Source organism: Hyperolius riggenbachi, chromosome 3 (assembly GCF_040937935.1).
Source record: "Hyperolius riggenbachi isolate aHypRig1 chromosome 3, aHypRig1.pri, whole genome shotgun sequence".
Lineage (NCBI taxonomy): Eukaryota > Metazoa > Chordata > Amphibia > Anura > Hyperoliidae > Hyperolius > Hyperolius riggenbachi.
The window spans coordinates 212,209,539-212,229,011 of NC_090648.1; the positions used below are offsets into that span (position 1 = coordinate 212,209,539).

A 19,473-nucleotide genomic window follows, 5' to 3' on the forward strand; every position below is an offset into this window, starting at 1 on the left:
TACCAGGTAATGTCCATGTTTCCCTATGGCTCAAGTGGGCGATGTCACAGTTCAACAGTGTGCTGACCAGAAAGCGGTTATGGGTAATGGCCATTTTTAAAACGGAGGACGGAAAATTCCATTGATCACAGTGAACAAACAGGACGCGGGACAGGAGAAAGACACTGAGGAGTAGACTACATGGAAGGTAAGTATGACTTGTGTATGCTTATTTTGACTTAATTTTTAGTTCAGGTTTTCTTTAAGGCTGAATCACCTCAGAAATCCTGCAGGACCCGCATTTGCGAGGTAACAAAAAAAAAAATAAAAAAAATAAAAAAAAAAAAATCACTCTGGTGTGATCCATCCCATACAAATACATTAGCCAAGCGCTTTTCAAGCACTCTAGGACTAGGTGTGCTCCATCTCTGACTGAAGTCTGACTGGATTAGCTGCATGCTTGTTTCAGGTGTGATATTCAGACACTGCTGCAGCTAAACAGATAAGCTGGACTGCCAGCCAACTTGTTTAACTACCTAAAGACCGCATCACGTCAAGGGGCGTGACCACTGCTGGAGCCCCAGGACCGCCTAACGACAATTAGAGTAAAGTACTGGTGCTGGCTACTGCATGCGATTGCGAGCACATCTCTGCTTGGGAGGCGGAGCTCCGCCTCGCCTTCAAAGTTAGATGGCGTAACCGCTGTCTATTTACATGGTACAGCGCTGCGATCTGCAGCAGCGCTGTACTGGGGACAGCCGTGCGACACGGCTGTCCCCCTGGGACATTACAGAGCGATCTGCTCTCATAGGCAGAAGCCTATGACAGCCAATCGCCAGGATTGGCTGGCTGGGGGGGGGGGGAGGGGTTTGCAAAAAAAAAAAAGAAAACAAATAATCAATAAATAGTAAATAAACAAAAAAAAATATTTATTTAACAACAAACACTAGAGGGAGGGGCGATCAGACCCCACCAACAGAGAGCTCTGTTGGTGGGCAGATAAAGGGGGGGGGGGGGGGGGGGAAATCACTTGAGTGCCGAGTTGTGTGACCCTGCAGCTTGGCCAATTACACTAAATATGGCCTAGTCTTGTGGGGGTTTAGCACTGTGGTCCTCAAGTGGTTAACATGGAAAAGCATGGAGCCATCACATGCGTCTCACTTCAGTTATACTTTAAGGCTACTTGCACACCAAGACGTTGCGTTAGGTGCCACGTTAAGGTCGCATAACGTGCACCTAACAACGTATGGTGCTGCAAGATAGGACGGTAGAGTGAGCCGCGTTAGGCGGCTCTATCCCTATAAGGTCTCCCAGAGTGGCGCTGATTGGCCGGCGGGACCACGTGATGCGGAGCGAGACACTCCGCATCACGTGGTCCCGCTGGCCAATCAGCTGCCGCCAGTGCAGTGAATATTAAGTAGCCATGTGCGCAGCTACTGTAGCTGGCTCTCCCCGCCTCCTCTCTGCCCCCCACTGAGCGTGTGAAAACAGTCTAACGCAACTATAGCCGCTCTAACGTCGTAGCATGCTGCACTTTCCCGACAACGTGCAGCGTTACATGTAACGCAACGTGGCTGTGTGAACAGCCCACTTGTGTTACATTGCTGTGCCTTGGAGGAGCGTTACAGGCGCACTAACGTGCACCTGTAACGTCTTAGTGTGTAAGCAGCCCAAGTCTAGAGATTCATAAATCAATACCTAAACATAATGGAGTCTTAAAAAAACACTCAATTTTAATGCTTCTGTCCCATCAAAGCACATTTTCTTTTTGCAGTTTTTGAAAGATTGTGATTGTGGCAATTTTACCATGATTTTAATGCAAGTCAATGGGAAAAAAATGCTCAGAAAACTGATGGTCAGAAAAGCTCTCAGAAAGCGCTCATAGTGTATCTACAGCCTAACAGCTGGCAGATTTATCACAGTAAAACATTAAGATTTTTGGAGCAAACACCAAAATAATTAAAGCTATATCAGTTAACGCTTAAATATGCGTGAAATGGTTTGGAAAACATTGAGGGGGGGAAGCCAAACAAAAAAAAAAAAATATACAGAATAAATTCACTCCTACACACCGACCATTTCAAGCTAAAAAAGAAAAACAAATTCTTGTAGTCTTAAGTGCGGAAAGAGGTTAGAGCCCCTTTTTTCATTTTTATGCTGAGCCCTGTCTACATGTTTAAGAATGATCATCATGTCCTGTCTACTACATCTCTCCAAAGGCTGTTTCACACCAAGAGTGCTTTTCAGCAATATTCCAATCACTAGCATTTAGAAAAGTGCTTGGTTAACGTTATCAAAATGGGCAATTTCACACTGGAGTGATTTTTTTTTAAAGGAACAAATCTAAAAGCACTGTATGTAGCATTTTTGCAGTGATTGTGATTCCATAAAAGCTATAGAAAAGCAAAAGTGCGGTGGAACTCTAGTGCCAAGAAATGTAATAAAATTGCTGATCACAAAACACTTTTCGGTGTAAAACAGCCCCAAAAGTTACAGAGGGAGCAACATTTTAAATAAGGAAAAGTTAGAATTCATATCAATTTTCTATGTATGATGCTCCTTTCTTTTCTTCTCATATTGAAACCACAAAGCATCATGGAGATCACAAGGGTAAAAAATGAAAAATAAATATCTTATCTCCAATGAGGATACAGAGAAAGGTTTCTACCGACTTGTTCACATCAAAGTATTCAAGTACCCAAATTATACAATATTGGCAGCTGGTGTTTGGCTATACAGTAGCAGAGAGGCATCACTCAGCTATACTTCTTGTACCCAAATTAACCCCCTGGAACCGCTGAGGCAAAATAACGCATTGGCGCTAGAATTCCTTGTCCTTTAACTATCACTCTCCAAAAATCACTCATGGCCTGCTGTTTAAACTGCCATAACAGTGCAAAAGTCTCATTGTGAAAATTCCCATTAGCGCTGACAGTAATGCAGTTCCAATGGAACAGTTTCCATTGAATACATTTTTTGTAATCTATTCCAATCTGAAATTAAGAAGAAAAAAAAATAAAAAAAAAAATCAGACAGCTAGCTGTAGATTTCTGCGCCACATATCCATTTCCCATGTAAGCATTGCTAACAGGCCCAGATTCACCTCACAGGAGCCTATAGGCACAGATGTCCTGACACCTTAGACTTCTCCCTCCACGAAGCTATAAACCCCCCTCCAAACTGCACCGCAAGTGTACTGGCTGGCCCTGCTGTCAATTCTCCATTACTTCCCTTGCCCATCATAGGTGCCCTGGGCTCATTCACACCAATGCGCTTCTGTACGCTTTTATTCAGCAACATGTATCTGTAAACCTTATGTGCTGAAAAAAAGCGGACAGAAGCGCACGAAGTGTGAATGAGGCAGTATTAGGTAGCTTGAGGAACTTTAATATTAAAGGAATACTATCGATTCACATATTTTTTTCAATTGACACAGGAATTGTTTGAAAAGTGCTGCTAAGTACTGGTGTATATATTTTAGTAGCAACTTCTTTGTTTACTGTTATCAAAATACATTCAAACTTTACTGACTCCAAAACTGATGGCTGACAGCCATGAGGAGAGGGGAGATTCCCCTCACACTTGATCAGTTAACTCTATGTGTAGCTCTGTGTGTGACCGAGAGAACAGCTGCAGCTCCTGTGTCCTGTGTTTCTGACTGAAGTGTCTGAAGAGAGCAGAGAAAATGTAACTAACTGTCACAGCTTTTCATATTGTTTTTGCTTTCAGAGTTTGATATGTTTGATATTTGCTTTCTGTAGTCTGATATGCAACTCTGGCTGTGCATTGAAGCAGACACCCCTTCTGCAATTGATTTGTCCCAATAGAGCTAAATCCTACCCTCAATAAATTACAGCTTTTGTTTCTGATATTAAACATGAAAAGTAGGAAAATGTTTACACAGCTACTTAGACATTATTTGCACACTGTCATTTTAGAACACTTGAGTATCGATAGTATTCCTTTAAGAAGCTAGATGTGCCTCGAAGTATTAGGTAGCCAGAGGTGCCACTGACTGAAGGGAGATCTCATCAGTGGAATGCAGAGAGCCGGGTGAGTAACTTCTCATTAACGCTCTCCTCAGGACTGCATAGGGAAGTAGAGAGGGAGGGAGGCAAGTGAGCCGCCTTTCCATCATCAGGCGCCAGTAGGCACGTGCCTACAGTGCCTTATGCTAAATCCGGCCCTGATTGCTAATTATGCAAGGTGCATGTGAAAACTCACTTAAAATTTTGCATACATTAACATGACAGTTTGCACAGAGAAAAAACAAAACAAAAACTACCCGCAAAATGTAATTTCCTTGTGGAAATGTGGCTTAAAGGGACACTTAAGTCAAACAAAAAAATTGAGTTTTACTCACCCAGGGCTTCCAATAGCCCCCTGCAGCTGTCCGGTGCCCTCGCCATCTCCCTCCGATCCTCCTGGCCCCGCCGGCAGCCACTTCCTGTTTCAGGGACAGGAGCTGACAGGCTGGGGACGCGAGTGATTCTTCGCATTCCCAGACACATTAGCACAGTCTATGCTGCTATATGGTATATGATATATGCTATAGTAGCATAGATGGCGCTATTGTGGCCAGGAATGCGAAGAATCACTCGCGTCCCCAGCCTGTCAGCTCCTGTCACCGAAACAGGAAGTGGCTGCCGGCGGGGCCAGGAGGATCGGAGGGAGACGGCGAGGGCACCGGACAGCTGCAGGGTGCTAATGGAAGCCCCAGGTGAGTAAAACTAATTTTTTTTGTTTGACTTAAAGAGAATCTGTATTGTTAAAATCGCACAAAAGTAAACATACCAGTGCGTTAGGGGACATCTCCTATTACCCTCTGACACAATTTCGCCGCTCCTCACCGCATTAAAAGTGGTTAAAAACAGTTTTAAAAAGTTTGTTTATAAACAAACAAAATGGCCACCAAAACAGGAAGTAGGTTGCTGTACAGCATGTCCACACATAGAAAATACATCCATACACAAGCAGGCTGTATACACCCTTCCTTTTGAATCTCAAGAGATCATTTGTGTGTTTCTTTCCCCCTGTTCTCATGCACTTAAGTTTCAGGCTGCTTGTTTCTTCCTGCAAACAGCTTTGCCCTTGTCTGTAATTCTTCAGTATGTGAAAGCCCAGCCAGCTCAGAGGACGATTTATCCAGCTTGTAAAAGATAAGAGAGAAGAGAGAAACTGCTCTAATCCTAAATAACACACAGGCAGTGTGCAGAGAGGGGCCTGGAAGGGGGAGTTCATAGCAGAACCACAACACTGAAGAACTTGGCAGCCTTCCAGACACAGGCTGACAAGTCTGACAAGGGAAAGATACATTGATTTATTACAGAGACTGTTATAGTAGAAAGCGCTGCAGTAAGCCAGAACACATTAGAATAGCTTTTTGAACTTGTAGGATGATAAAAAACAGGATGCAATTTTTGTTACGGAGTCTCTTTAAGTGTCCCTTTAAGGTGCCTGTCTACATTGAAACATTACAGTGCATCTTACGCCACTGAGATGAGGAGCACCGGTATTTGGACTGAAATTAGATCAATAACCAACATCCCCCCCCTATAACATATGAATCGACTTATTGAAAGTAACCTGTTTGTTGGTAGAGCACAGCCTATATTGTAATTTTTACATTCTGATATAAATAAGATCATTGTAGTTGAGTACTGCATGTCTTTTTTTTTTGCCACGTGGAGGACGCACACATAAACATGCGTGGCCATTTTACTGACACCTATTGGCGGTTGGGAAGTGGTTAATCAACAGGCTAATTCATGTCCAATGTGTTTTTCCATTGTCAGAAGAAAAAAAAGTGTATCTGTGTGCAGTCAGTCATTATCTACTGTATGCAGTTTCATTTCTATGAGAGACACTTCCTACAGGCAGCCACACAGCATACCAGAATAATAAAGTTGAAAGCAGACAGATGAAAGGCTGCAGCAGCCCTGCTTGTCTATAGTCTCATAGAGGCTAGACAGCACATCCAGAACAGCTTATAACCTGGAAGCAGAAGGGATATGAGCCGGCGGCCATATTGGATATTTCTTGGAGCAATAATGGATAAAAAAAAAACCTCAAAAAGGCACACCAGAGTGGCGAAATTATCAGGTAGAGCATTTATTCTTTACAAGCTATCAACTGATGTTTATTTTGTGTGAATCGTTCATCTCTGGTTCCCTTTAAGCACCCGGACATTCATACATAATTTTAATCTGGCTTATAGTACATTACAATATGTTTAATTTTACATGCTAGAGCCATATGCCAAAATGAATTATTATGCAAGTCTTCCAATTAATTTTGGTTTACTCATATGCGCTAACAATGTCACAGGTTATGCATCAGCTATACTATGTTTGTATTCTGTTTTATGTGATTAATAAAATGTTACTGTAATAAACAATGTCACTGATGCAGACTATACCTGCTGCAAGTCAAGATCAGCCAGTGCTAGCCTCCTCCAGGTCACCCCCCTGTACACCATCATGCTAAACTCCAAATAGGAAAGACGAGGCTGCACACTGAAGGCTGTTGCAGTAACAATATGTTATTGACAGATGGCAAAATTTATTTTGTTTTTGGCTGGATTCACACTATACCGTACGAAAAACTGAGCCGTTTTCTGTTAAAAATGGATCAGTTTCTTACATTGAGCATCGGTGGTTTTTTTTTGGTTTGGTTTTTTTTTTTTAGATCGATCGATCTATAGACATATCAGATTTTCTGATCTGTTCCATTCTTTACCCACTCGCCACGTTCCACCACCATTATTCATTCACACCCTCAGCCGCTGTCTATTCGGATCCCCGCGAGCTGGAAACGCCAGCGTACCTATACCGAGGCCCCAGCAAAAGTGTCTATGACTAAACTTATTAAAAGGAAGATGATCTGCAGGCCAGCCAGGCAATATGTAATGTTTAGGGCTGGATCACACGGACGTCAGCCCAGCTTCCAGCGGCGCCTTGTTCGGCGGCATCTCAGTGGCGTGGCGTTTGGGCTTTCGGTGGCTTCCCGTTGCAGTCTGCCTTTTTCATACCCCATAGGGGGATGGGGAAAATGAGTGAATGTGGTGTTCCAATCCCCAAACGCCGGTAAAAGCCTAGTACACCTAGTTCACATGAAATGGAGTGTTTAAAACAATGAGTCATGGATGCTGGCGGTAAACGCAAGCCAAGCATTCAAGTGAATCAGCCCTTAAAAAGGAAATAAATATAGCAACCTCTATACTCCTCTTAATTTAGTTAAGTATAAAGCCTGGTACACTTAATTATGATTGGCCAATCACTGACCAATTTTACCACCTTGATGTAGTATGAAGGTAAACAGATATTGACTACTATGAGCAGATTGTGTAGGTATACTCTCATACTACATGGAGGTGGTAAAATTGGTCAGTGAATGGACAATCATAAATTAATGTGTGTACCAGGCTTTAGGTTAGGTTCACAGTGGGTGTTGCATTGCCTGGCAAACAGGTCACAGTGCTAGCAGGAAGTATAAAAGTTTAATATCACAGCTTGAAAAACAACTCAAGTATAGCTCAGCGTAATACAGACAGCTACAATCCTGAAAATGTAATAACCATTAAAATGGCATTTCCGCCTTAAACATTCTGCCTAAACACAACAAAGTGCATCTCTATATATTATTTTGCAATGACTCTCTGGCCAGAGGTTTAAATCAACATGCAAACATACCCACGCACTCAATCCTGACACACACCTTATGTACGTACATCCAGAGAAAAGCCAACACTTTCGGGTTTGTAGCTATCTGTATTGCACTGAGCTATAATTGAGGAGTTGTTCAAGCTGTGATATTTAATAAACTTTTGTATCTCCTGCTAGCACTGTGACCTGTTTGCCAGCATTTTACTTAATTATGATTGTATTAGGTTGTGCTGCGTCCAGCATCGTTTGGACATCGGACGCTAAGTTATTTGGCTGAACAAGAACACCCTATTTTGGCGGTTTAATTTTAATATATGTTGCATTGCCTGAGATACCAGATACCAGAAATGCAACGGATCAGGGAAGCCTTCCGGCACGCTGAGTCGCATACAGTCAATTAAAAGTATACTTAAATTTCACTGTTAACATGCGTGTTTTGCAGTAACACACTGCATGCAGTGCGTTATGATGCCGCATCCTGTTATACCACAACACGCGTACGAGAGAAATGGCTGCCGGGAGACTTGGGCACAGGATACTGCCGATATATGGCTTACGCTGCTCCTGCACAAGTCCTGGCGGCGTTAATTACCATTTCCCCTCCAGGTCCACGTGGATGGTGTAGAATGATGTAATTCAGCTTCCAACTATTGCTGGCGGCTGAATTACAGTGTTTGCAAACTTCCTTCTGTTTTAAGAAGGCACATTCCACCAAGCATTGCTTATTAGTAGGAGGGCTTTTCGTTCTCTTATCCCCCTATACATTCCTAGTGGTTTGGGTCACCCTAAGCTGCTTAGTTGCTCTGTAAGTGTTTTAAAGGTAACTTGAGCTTTGTTTTTTTTTTTTATGAAAGTGCCCAAGTTACTCGATGTGTGCCGCCATAGCCATAATTTCTATTACTCTGCTCGCCACAACACATCCACCACACTGGGAATGCTGTAATAGGTGGTGCATTGCCTGCGGAAAGCCGCATCACAGAGCAGCCGTTTTTGCGGCACCAGACCACTGTGAACGTAGCCTTTAGCCCAATTTTCTCTGGCAGCATTTGCGCTGTATATCCGTTTGAAAAACGCATTATCATGCACTTGAATGAGAAGCGTGGCAAAATAGCTGTTTTTTTAAAATCACATAGTAAATCAGCATGTGTTTTTCAAAACGCAAATGCAGCGGGAAACGCTGCGAAAACAATGCAAACGCAGCCAGTGGAAACTGGACCTGAGATGCAGAGTTGGACAGCACAGCAATTTGCATTGTTGAAAAGGAAACAAATATGTGAGCCTCCATATACCTCCCACTTCAGGTTTCCTTTAACCTCCTTGCCGGTCTAATTCCCTCGGCAAGGAGGCAGCGCAGCACTTTTTTTTTTATTTTTATTTTTTTAAATCATGTAGCGAGCCCAGGGCTCGCTACATGATAGCCGCTGAGCAGAACGGGATTTCCTGCTGGGCTTCCCCGGTCGCCATGCCGACAAGGCGGGATCGCGTCATAGGGAATCCCGGGCCACCCCTCAGCGCTGCCTGGCCCTGATTGGCCAGGCTGCGCAAGGGGTCTGGGGGGGGGGGCGACTTTGCGGATAGCGGCAGATTGGCGGCGAGCGGATGTTACAAGCAGCTAGCAAAGTGCTAGCTGCTTGTAAGAAAAATAATTAATGCAATTCGGCCCAGCAGGGCCTGAGAAATCCTCCTGCGCAGGTTACCCCGAACTGAGTTCGGGATAACCAGCAAGGAGGTTAATAAATATTTCAGGGAGGGTTAATGCTTGCCAGTGTGAAAAACGCATCTGCTTTATCTGTGCATGATTTTCTTAAAATAGATGTAATTTTTTTTTTTATGTAACTAAAAGTTTATTGAAAAAAAAAAAAAAATGTAAACAGTGCACAATAACAAATTTGCCAGTACACAGCGCATACAAGCAAGCATGTCACCAAGGCTGGTGGGAATCCAATATAAAATAGGGTGTGGGTTGCCTTCACTGAAATAGTATGAGGCTAGATTCAGAGCGGGACGTTGCAGAGTAGCGTTATAAAGCAGCTTATAGCACTGCAATTAAAAAACTCTATGCAACGTTCAAAGTGGGACTTTAGCGTTGCATTGTAACGTATAGCGTTATGGTAACACACTGCTGCAGTGCGTTGCCTCTAAACGCACACATTACCAGTTACAGGAAAACATACTTTTCATTGCCTGTATGCTTTTCTGTACCTACTGTATGCAATGGTAATGCAGGAGAAAAAAATAACAAACCACAGCATTCCAAGAAAAACATCTGCCACCTACAGTAAAATATGGTGGTGGTTCAATCATACTGTGGGGCTGTGGGGCCAATGCAGGGACTGGGGATCTTGTCACATTTGAGGGAGGCATGGATTCCACTCAGTATCAGCAGAGTCTGGGCACCAATGTCCAGGAATCTGTGAAAAAGCTGAAGCTGTACCGAGGCTGGATCTTTCGGCAAGACAACGACCCTAAACACTGCTCAAAATCCACTAAGGCATTCATGCAGAGGAACAAGTACAACGTTCTGGAATGGTCATCTCAGTCCCCAGACCTGAATATAAATTGAAAATCTGTGGTGTGAGTTAAAGAGAGCTGTCCATGCTTGGAAACCATCAAACTTGAATGATTTACAGAGGTTTTGTAAAGAGGAATGGTCCAATACCTGAAACCAGAATCCAGACTCATTGGAACCTACGGGAAGCGTTTAGAGGCTGTTGTTTCTGCAAAAGGAGGATGTACTAAATATTGATTTAATTTATTTTTGTGGTGCCCAAATTTATGCACCTGCCTAATTTTGTTTGAACAATTATTGCACACTTTCTGTAAATACAATAAACATAATTTTACTTCTCAAATAGTACTGCGTGTCTCCTATATCATGGGTCCCCAATCTGGGGGCCGCTGCGCCCTGGTAGTCCGTGGGCAGATTTCTGAGGGGCCGCGGCGGATCTGGCCTCCCCCCCCCCAACTTCTGTTACCTTATGAGCGGGCGGCCGCTTCCTTCCTTATATTCCCCATGGCCCCTCTCCTCTTTGCAGCATTTCTTATTACAGTAGCGCTTCCTGTGCGGCTGCTGTAAGGAGGGAAGGAGGCGAGGCAGAGGTTCCCATGGTAACAGCGATCGCCGCTACAGGAAGCCGCTGCCCTGCTTCCTTCCCTCCTTACAGCGGTCGCGCAGGAAGTGCTGCTGTAATACGAGATACTGCAACGAGGAGAGGAGCTATGGGGAATATAGGAAGGAAGCGGCTGCCTGCTCATAAGGTAAAAGGAGCGGTGGATGCGGGGAAGGGGGGGGGGGAAAGAGGGCACCTCTCCTAGCTACACTGGGGCAGCTATACTGGGGTAACTACTGGCTACACTGGGCTAACTGTACTGGCGACACTGGGGCAGCTACACTGGGCTAACTGTACTCGCTACACTGGGCTAACTGTACTAGCTATACTGGGGTAACTATACTACCTAACTAACTATACTGGGGCAACTATAGTCCTTATACAGGGGCAAATGTGTTAGCTACCTATACTGGGGGCAACTATACCTAGATACCTACTTAGCTATATACTACACTCAAAATCGGGGAAAAAAGGGGGGGCTGCCGCCGCCACTATCAACGCCCCCATATAACCACACACCCCGGGCCCCAGAGAAAAGTTTGGTCGTGATAGTGGGCCCCGGGCTCAAAAAGGTTGGGGACCCCTGTTCTATATGAATATTTATCTGACATTTTTAATCGTAAAAACCAATGATTTATACAGGAAAATCATCACAATTAAAAAAGGTTGCCCAAACTTTTGCATCCCACTGTATTGTAATATTGAGGGCAGTGTGTGATGACAGACATTACTTTGGGGGCGGTTCCCTAGCAGCCCTCAGCCCCTGTCTATATGAGCTCCTCTATTTTCTCCAGGCAGACACAGAGTTGCAACAGTTTGACGTGCTCGCAGCATTGTGGTGCATACCGACCCACCACACTGCATGCCTAGACATGTACTCAAATTAAAGGACTACATCTCCTGCCATGCATTGGGTCGGTAGGGACATGTGACACTGCTGCAGGAGCTTGAATCTACTGCACCCGTGAGTGTCTGGAGAAGGTTGAGGAGTCCATACAGACAGAGGGTTAGGAATCAGGCCCTCGAAGATAAGTAATGGCCCCCAACTGCCAAATCTATGTATGAACCTCCCTTATGGGGTGGTTTGTTTAAATTATTTTGTCACATAGGTCACATGCTTAGATAGCTTTATGAAAGGAATAACTATTAGAAGAGGTCAACGAGATTGATATTAAGCCACGTTCACAGTGGTGTGTTGCGGGTAACAACTTAACACACTGCAATGCACCACTTATGTGAAGTTCAGTGTAGCATGTGTGATGCAATATAATGGGTTGCAGCATTGCAATACACTGCATGCAGTGTGTTACTGCTAAACGCGCACCTTGATAGTAGCATACTTTTCATTGACTGTATGCATTACTGTAACCAACATACGCAAGCATAAAATGTGGCGCCGCTGTCCTGATCAATTGCATTCCTGCGTGCAGCTTGGAATGTCTTTGCTCGAAATTTTATTTGGCCAAATTCCTAACTGAGTGCAATTTGCATCTGCATGCAAACCAAAATGATTTTCTATATTTATTTTCCATCACTGGGCTATGTGGTTAGTACGGTACTAGAGTTCCATGTTCAATGCTAACTAGACCAATATCTGCATGAACTTTGTATGCTCCTCACATGTTTATGTAGGTGTCGTGCCACAACCCCAAAACCTATTGGTAAATGAATTGGCTTCCTCTGGCCTATATTCTGTTAAAGGAAATGGCACTTTTGTTGAAAATGGCACATGTAGTCACTTTTATACATTGCAACAGTTAGGGCCCTTTTCCACTAGCGCGTTTGCGCTAGCTGAATCGCAAAACCGCAAACCGCTAGCGATTTTACAATCGCTACGGTTTGCTTTTTAACATAGGAATCGCGGTAGGTCATTTCCACTACCGCGATTCGTTTTTTACTTAATCGCGATCGCGCCGCGGAGCGACTTTTGCCGCGATTTTGCTATGCAGTGCATAGCATAGCAAAATCGCGGCCGCAAACGTCGGGGGAATCGCCGGTTTTGCGATTCAGCAATCGCTAGCGTTCAGCGTGAACGCTAGCGATTGCAGGTGGAAAAGGGCCCTTAAAGCGACCTGAGAAGTGATTTACAAATGAACTCCTCATAAGGGAGGTTTGTAATTGTGTGTGCAGAGTTTGGAGAAAGCCCCACTACTTACCTATGGGATGCTGATCCTCCAGCCCCCAGCTCACACAGGATTCTCAGTCATCTCAAGCCAACCGACATCTTCAGCAGAAATTTGTAATTCCCGACGTAGGGCACACACCACAATACATGCCAGGAGGTGTAGTCCAATTAGATGCGAGTACAGCTCTGTACTCGCATCTCCTGGAATACATTGCTGCATGCACAAGAACCTCCTCCGCAATTAGAAATGCCTGCTGAAGCTGCCGGTCAGCTTGAGAAGATAGAGAAGCCTGTGCAGGCCGGAGGATCAGCATCCCCCGTAGGCAAGTAGCGGTGCTTTCCCCAATCAACACAACCCCAGCAGCACACAGTTACGGTTTGGTTTTTAAATCAATGCTCAAGTCGCTTTAATGACAAACATTTCTTCAGCTCCCTTTCTTTGTATAATATATACGTACATATAAAACAGTCATTCCCCAGTGCTTTGAACATAAACTAGCAGAAAGAAGAATCAAAGTTTTCTGTCAGCGAATAGATTTGCTAAAGTGTTCAAAATGAAGAACAAAACCTCCTGTCCCAAGTGCTCCTTCAGCGAGGTGGGAATTTCTGGACAGTCTCATAGCAACTGTACTCCTAACAGCGTACACATAGTACTTTTCTAAGGCTATAAAGAGCAATCTGTGCGGTCATATTCAAAAAATTTCTATGTAGCTGAAAAAGAAAAATGTTAAGAATTTTTCACCACATTTAAACATATTTTATTATTATTTTAAGGAACTCCCACTTTCACATAAGGAATAGTATTTTTTTTTCTTGTTTTTTTAATTATTTTAATCTACATTCATTGGCATTATGGCCTGATCTCTACAAAGTGCTAATCACATTCAAAACGCTAATTATTAACTAATTAAGCTGTCTGTTAATCATTTTTTTCTGACTCTATAGTAACACGTGTATAATTATATAGAACACTCTCCGGCGCTGGAAATGGTTACTACTCTACAAGCTGCGTGTTGCGTGGAGGGATTCCCCAACCCTCAGAATTGTACAGGAAGATTATATAAATCACTAACACGCGCTAGTCAAATTTCAACAATTTATTAAAATTAATATGTTGTATCCTCAATCATTACCCACACACACTTATATTCCACATCCACACTCTAGAGAGGCCTCTCCACTTGCTACAACCTCCTAATCTATTCTTCTGTTTAAAATTGATTGGATATTTACTTCCTAAAAAAGTAATTAAATGCGTAATGGATCTTCCGTCCTGATCCCTTTAAAATTATGTCACCATTTATTTGCCAAAAAATGGAGGGAAGGGAAAAGCGTTGCTCCACTCTTAGTTTGCAAAAAATATAAGTACTATACTGTACTACTAATACTATAGTAACACGCACAAGATCTGATTCTGCCCTTGCTAATCACAGTACCTGCAGATCAAATAAGTACAGGAATATAGCTTTATTTGCTCATATTACACTTCCATTGGCCAATTTTCCGCCTTCCATGTGGTATGAGGCCCAACAGATTTTGAATACATTGAAAAGATTGTGCAGGAAAGCTCTCATACTGCATGGAGGCGGTAAAATTGGACGTATGTACCAAGCTTAAAAGACATCACTTGTAAAGCATTGCAAAAATGTGCCAGAGACATGTATAAAATAAATACAGATTTCTACATTTTGCCAACTAAATAAACCACCCACTGTGTAATGCATCTCAAGCTGAATATAAACATACCCTAATGTTTAGATTGATCATGACATACGCAGGTATGTTTCATTCACACTTTTGTTTAGTAAATTCCATCCAAACATAAGATGGAGCTATAATGGACACAGTAATGACAATGAGGAGAGGCAGTCCAGTGGCTGTGTATGCAGATGGTGGCAGGCACAGGGCTCTGTACAAGCAGGGCGAATAGCTCTCTGACAAGGAAAGGCGGACAGACAATGATTGCACATATCTCGGCTCTCTCACCTGTCCTCCTGCGGGGATTTGACACACTGGAATGGAGAGGGAGGCTCACGGAAACAATGGCGTTGCCTCGGCCAATCTCATAGATTCCCGCAGCTGACACACGGGCCCTCCGCAGAAGAGCCCACTAACCTCCCACACAAGACGGACAGGCACTGTCACATCGGCCGAGCTCACTCCGCACTTCCTAGTTCTGTCACTAAGCAGGGCGGTGGCAAATCCACAGTAGCCACTCCGCACAGCTTTCCGCCTGCCACAGCGCTTCTTAATTCCGGGTCCTCCTCACCACTCCGGTACCCGAGCAAAAACAACCGACTGCAACTGTTTCCGGTTGATGGCTCCTCCCCCGGTGTCCCGGTTCCCTTCCTCACACTGCGGGGCTGGACCGGAAATCACTCCGCCAGCTCCGCCCTACTCTCCCGCACAACAAGGAACGGGGTGGAGACTGGACTAACAAGTTGTGACGTCATGCCACAAAGGAGCGCTATGGCTAGGCGAACGCTTTAGAATCTGGCAGCTTCCATTGGCCGAAAATTACTTTCCTGTCTACTACTTGTGAAACTCCGCTATTTCCTCCCAGCGTTTCCGCAGAGAGATATGGAGAGCTACGAAACCACTTCACGTAATACCAGCGCGAAGTGTTTTCCAGCAGAAAACATGGCGCCATGCTAAGTCATATAAGCATCTGCGCATGTTCGATCGTAGCTAGTTTTTCCGTAGCTACCGCTTGAACTGTTGCTATACGGAAGTAGAGAAAGCATGGATACGTGGCGCCACCTAATGTTTGCACATGAATCTTTGATAAGTCGTAATACTGTAGTACGGTAATTACCTGTGAACCCATTTGGGTACATGTACATGTGTGAAAGATGGGCGTTTGAGAGACCGCAGTGGTGGTGTTCACATAATGAATGCTTCTGTAGCAGTGTTTTGCAGATTCAGAAAGTTATTCAAAGTTTAAGGTAAAATTGTGTCCTGTGCAAAAAATGAACAGGGAGCTGTTTAAATTATACTGACAGCAGTAAAGTTGTAATGACTTAGAGCCAGTTTGCACTAGCACAGACATGTGACTCATCCGTCCATCCGGAAAAATCGCTGCAGACTCAAACTCGCGGTCTGTGTGTGGCAGAATGGACCGAATGAAACAGTTTGAACGGACCAATAAGGACGTATCCAATGGTTCAAATTAGATCTGTTTGCATCTATTCCTTTATGATCCGCTAAACGTGTTTTTTTTACCATGGCGGTTCATTTCTTTCTGGATTTATGGGTCTACAAGCGGTACTTATTATCAAGAATTTTAGGCCTCCAATTCTTAAATCATAACTCACCAAAATGTCAGAATAAAGGTCTTGTAGACATCCCAAACTCAAAATTGTCTAAATAATTAAATTTATGAATAAACTTAAAGGGAACCTGTACTGAGTAAATTTATTTAAAATAAACACATGATGTAACTTCAAATGAACATTATTACATAGTTGCCTTGCCATCAGTTCCTCTCAGAAGCGCACCATTTTCTTCTGACAATGATCCCTTCCAGTTCTGACATTTTGTCAGAACTGAAGTATATCAGTTGCTGTCAGTTATTTATCAGTTGCTGTCAGTTAAAGCTGAGAGGACAACTGATGTGCCAAGTAATGTCTATGTTTCCCTATGGCTCAAGTGGGCAATGTTACAGTTTAACAGTGTGCTGACCAGAAAGCTGTTATTGGGTAATGGCCATTTTCAAAATGGAGGACGGAGAATTCCCTTGTTCACAGTGGACAAACAGGACGCGGGAGAGGAGAAAGAGATTGAGGAGTAGACTATACGGGAAGTAAGTATGACTTGTGTATGTTTATTTTGACTTTTAATTTTCAGTTCAGGTTTTCTTTAAAAAATAGTGAAACTGTACAAATAAGGCACCAGACTATACAGTATGTACATACAGGTATATACCTAATACACCTCCCGCATGTGGTATATTTTGAAACAGAGAATGGCACAGAGGGCGACATCACAAACAGGTAGTAGAAGCGTAATTCCTTTCAAACTTTTTTCTAGCAAAAAAATCATTCGAGCAATCAGATAATTCTGATTGGAAGAAAAATCATTCACTACACCATCAATGAACCAATATTTGCTTCCTATCTATCACAACCAACAAGAAAATCCAAATTTTGGTTTGACGAAAATCCAATCTGACGACTATTTTTATAATCGTTCGTAACCGATTGTGCCCATCAACTGAAGGTGGCCACTAACGGTCCAATATCTATCAAGAAATCGTTTGATCGGTCAGAAATTCTGATCAGATTGGTTGTAAATAATCTGCATTGATGGGCACAATCAATTACAAACTATTTTAAAAATAGTCGTCCGATTGAATTTTAGTCAAACCAAAATTTGGATTTTCTTGTTGGTTGTGATAGATAGGAAGCAAAGATTGGTTTGTTGATGGTGTAATGAACGATTTTATCTGATCGCTCAAACGATTTTTCGCTAGAAATTGTATCATTAGTGGTCACCTTGAGATTATTTACAACCAATCCAATCAGAATTTTTGATTGTTCAAACAATTTTTCGCTAGAAATTGTAGCCACCTTTAGGCGGCAGGCACAGAGTAGTCAAAATCCAGGCAGAGGTCGGTACAGGCGGCAGACAGACAGTAGTCAAAATCCAGGCAGAGGTCGGTGCAGGCTACAGGCAGAGAGTAGTCAAAATCCAGGCAGAGGTCGGTTCAGACGGCAAGCAGTGAGTAGTCAAAATCCAGGTAGACGTCGCCTGGCCCAGATTTACCTCAAAGGAGCCTATAGGCTCAGATGTCCTGGCACCTTAGACTTCGCTCTCTAGCAATCTACAAACCCCGCTGAACCGTACAGCAAGTGTGCTGGCTGTCCCAGCTGTGTTCCCAAGTATTAGGTAGCTAGAGGTGCCCCTGACTGAAGGGAGATCTCATTAGTTGAATGCCAAGAGCAGGTTGAGTAATCTCTTATTTACTATCTCATCATGACTCTGCATAGGGAAGGAGGGAGGGAGGCACTCGGGGAAGGGAGTGGGACCGCTTTTTCATCATCAGGCGCCTGTAGGCACATGCCTACAGTGCCTCATGGTAAATCCGGCCCTGGACGTCGGTGCAGGCGGCAGACTGGGGGAGTCAAAAACCAGGCCAAAATCGGTAGCAGTAAAGCAGATCAGCAGAAGCACTTAGCACAGAAGCAGTTGCAAACCAAATGGCTATTTTTTTTTTACATCCTGTGCTATCAAATGAGCTTATCTGCCATCTCTGCCATGGCAGTCAGGTGACACAGGGTAGAGATCAAATTACAACTTGTGATTAGAGACAAATGAGGAGGAATTAGACAGGCTAAACTCTCTACATACATACTGGGTGCATTTCTCTATGTTTACATTCTGTTTTGAGCCAGAGATCGGGGTCCAGAGGGGGGGAATTACATCGGCTAAACTCTCTACATCCATACTGGGTGCATTTCTCTATGTTTACCTAGTAATCTGGGTCCAGAGGGGGCATTAGACAGGCTAAACTCACTACATACATACAGGTTGCTTTTCTTAGTTTTCCTTCTGTCCTGTGCATGAGATTACGCCCACTTTAAAATTAGGTCGTTCTGTGCTTGCATGTGTAAGCCAAAGTTGCTCATCCACAAGTGGTTCCATGCTACTGTGGAGGCGCGGCTGTACTCCCGTGGCACAGTAAAGCCAGGCTCGTTCACAAAGGGGAGCACTGCCGGAAACCGTCAGAGGGTTCTCGTCTATGGCCGTGGTGTCAAGGAGGACATGGGAATCCTCTGGACTATCCAGAAGCTTCCCTCTCCCTAGGTATCTTTTTATTTCCTGGCTAGATGTCCCAGGCTCCCCAGATGTCCTGACCTGGAGGGGCAGGACATCTGGGGGGCCCATTGTTGAAAAGGGCTCCCAGATTCTTACATAAACCCTCCCCCAGAAGATATGTCCCTTTGCCCATGATAAGGACTAGTGTGGTAAGTTACTTTCCTAGTGCCCACCCCACTATCCTCTAAGCTCCCAATGGCAGGGACCTACTCCTAGTGTTACATATTCTGCTGTAAGTTGTCATATGAAATTGTACCTGTATTGGTGATGTCTCAAAACGATGCATCAACTACTACTTCTAATCAGGGATGAGCAGAAACGACGCCACTGCGAATTACGCATCGTAGTATGCATCATAGTTCGTAGGTGCCGTTTCAAAACTACGCACATGTGTATTGCGTAGTGAACTACGAATGCGTTACTTGCGTCAATTTTTCCGCGTGCGATTGTATGCTTAAAATTTACGCATTGGAAAAGGGAATGTATGCATAGAAGAGTCCCCGGTGTAAGCATCAGGCCTCTTGCACACTGCAAGCAATTCAGATTCAGATTCCGCTTTTTAATCTGTTTTTACTTCCGATTCAGATTCAGATTTGCAGTTTGCTCCTTGCACACTGCAAATCTGAATCTGAATCGGAGGTAAAAACTGATTAAAAAGCGGAATCTGAATCGGAATCGCGTGCAGTGTGCAAGAGGCCTTAATGCGTAAAGTTTTCTGCATACGGGCATAAGCATCCATATACACTACGCTTCGCACTACGCGTAATTGCATATTTTA

At 43.7% G+C, this 19,473-nt stretch overlaps 1 protein-coding gene across 11 annotated transcripts in view; it reads right to left on the reverse strand.

Annotated features, from left to right (window-relative positions):
- The window catches only part of CSNK1G1 (casein kinase 1 gamma 1), a 204,893-nt gene that overhangs the window by 153,122 nt on the left and 32,298 nt on the right, over positions 1 to 19,473 (reverse strand). For 2 of the 11 annotated variants that reach the window (XM_068275651.1, XM_068275658.1), the window contains exon 1: positions 14,865 to 15,302. The exons of 1 other annotated variant lie outside the window; for it this stretch is intronic. The gene's annotated coding sequence lies outside the window, so the exon portion shown is untranslated. Of the gene's footprint in view, positions 1 to 14,864; positions 15,304 to 19,473 lie in introns of those variants that run through there. 8 more of the 11 variants (XM_068275653.1, XM_068275659.1, XM_068275655.1 and 5 more) reach the window with 6 other exon arrangements.